A 2,593-nucleotide genomic window follows, 5' to 3' on the forward strand; every position below is an offset into this window, starting at 1 on the left:
TCTTTTAAAGCCCTTTTTGTGGTGTCGCTCAGATGCCCGACTGTGGCATTTCTTTTTAAGCCCTTTATGTGGTGTCGCTAAGACGCCCGACTGTGGCATTGCTGGTTATTCGTTTTCATAAATTTTAATACTACTATGTTATTGAAATTTTATAAATAACCGCAGGCACGCATCAGAAATTTATTTACTATTTTCGACTGACGTCATGAGCATAAAATGTTTTCAGCACATCATTGTTATATTATACCTGTGTTCATAATGTTTGCGAGTACATTCAAAGTACTCACTGGCTTGTCCCTGGCTATTGTCTTGGCCAGATTTTCTTGCACGGAGAGGAGCGACGCGATGCCAGCCCCGGAACCCACACAGTGGAGATAGCAGCCTCTTGAAGATAGGAATTAACCTGGTCAGCTGTTCCCGTGGGAAATGGAGTCCCATAGACACTGATGTTTCACAACCCGCTTCCGCCATCAACCACTAGAAACCATTTGCTGTACTCACAGGCCAGAATGGTCTTGTACTACATATTTTGTATTTTGCTTGGAATTTCTGTATCAAGTTGGAGCCTCATCAGCTAACAGTAATCCTGGAGCTGATGAGCACGACGGTCTTTTCTGGAAATTTATTACCCGGAAAACCGGTCGTGACACCACATACCACTTACAACCTAAAGACCCACCAGTCGCAGCACATCAGAGTGAGTCGATGAAGACGAGGTCGAAATCTGGACAGGAGCGTCAAGACACCAACGCCCGTCCCATGAACACCTCCCATGCCTCCCACCTCGCCGCCCTCACGAGTCACGATCGAGACAACAACCAACCACATGCATGGCGGCGGGGGCCACAAACCCACCGCCACACGCACCACCCACATGCATAGCTCCAGATCCGAAGAAGCCAACCCTTACCCATTAGGATGGGCCGCCAATGCGGAGCAGGCCGCCTCAACTGCCGCAATACCATACCTTTTTGCCCCCTTTTTGCATGGGAATAGGAGATTGTATTAAAGGTGGATCATCGTTCTTACAAAGTTTGAATACGTCAACCATACCTCATCGCAATAAAAATGCAGTGCGAGGGGTACCATGCTCGTAGGCCGCTAAGGGCATATATAATGCATAGCCCAAGTGTGATGCTCCGCAGGCCATGTAGAGTCAGATGTTAGAAATAGTAGACTCAGATGGGGATGAGGGATCCTTTGCAGGAGGCGGGTGTTTGAGGAGAAAAAATGTGATCCAGTGCATAAAGTTGAAAAAGTTTAAGTGAAGAGTAGATATGCATGTATAGTGGAGTCTACTTTCTATTTTTTTTATGAGGCTCACTAGTACTCTAGTAATAGCTTGACTTGGAGAGAAAAAAATCAACATAGATGCCTTTATTCTGAGTCCGGCTAACCGGCGTGATCACAATCTCGTTATTGTCTTGCAGCGTCATTGATTTCCTTTACTATGGTCACAAGCTTCGACCGGTCCATTGTGTTCGCTTGCAGCATCGTGACCACCACGGCACAATCCATCTCTACCTGAATGGGTGGGACGTTTGCTGCAGTGCAAAGGCCAGACCCTCCTTGCACACTTGCAACTCAGCCTCTAGTGCATTATTATCACCTATTTTAGGCTGGCATCTCCAGTTTTGCTTTCCTGTCACAAGATGCTCACCTTGACCTCGAAGAAAGATGCCCTCAAGTAAACAAATGAGCTCAACAATCAGAACCATATGGAGTTTCCGCGTAAAGATGAAGCATATGACGCGAGATCTATCCAAGATACATAGAATCAGGCTTGGCAAGACTTGGCCAGATCAAGCTTCTTTAGAGCATCTACAGCCAGGCACTCCAAATCAGCTTCATACGCGCCCGTCCACCCAACGCTCAGTACCAATGTCGTTGACATCTCCAACGATCAATCATAGCTAAGGTGTCATAGTACATAGGTTTATTTTCCCGGTATGGACGGGCGCGTAGGGTGTCTAGTTGGGGTGAACATCCCGGTCACTGACCGGTCACGAAAGTGCAACCTAGACAGGTTCCTCAAACGGGCTCAAACATCCTGCCTGACAGGCACTCCTCATATCCATCCCAAACATGGGGTCGATATGGGGGCGCACAGGCGCACCTAGGAACGTCCGCCACGTTGGACTGATGCCGGGTCCCACAAGAAAACACTCCGAAACCAGGCGGTCCGAAACTCGTCTCCTCCGTCGGAACGATGGCGCCATATAGCGCCGCTTCCAGCAGGCTGCGTACTGCCTAGTCCGGCTATTTAAACCGACTACCGGCACTGAAACCCTACCTTTCCACATTTTGCCCCTCCCGTCCGCCGCGGCCGCCACTTTCCGCTCCCCGCCTGTCACCACTAGTAGCCATATGCCCCAGGCCGCCTGGTAAGGAGCTACCCATATCTGACGCTGGAGAGACGGCTGCAGCTCCTTGAGCAGATCCGAGCAAGGTGGGAAGCCCGGATTGCCGCGGGGCTACCTCCGGATGTAGTGGATCCGGAGAAGGACTTAGAGGAGGAGGATGAGGTTGAGGAGGAGGAGAAGGAGCCGAATGAGGATGTGAGGGACGTTGGGGACGCAGATCCGCAGACGGA

The sequence above is a fragment of the Triticum aestivum genome, chromosome 5A, assembly GCF_018294505.1.
Source record: "Triticum aestivum cultivar Chinese Spring chromosome 5A, IWGSC CS RefSeq v2.1, whole genome shotgun sequence".
Taxonomy (NCBI): domain Eukaryota; kingdom Viridiplantae; phylum Streptophyta; class Magnoliopsida; order Poales; family Poaceae; genus Triticum; species Triticum aestivum.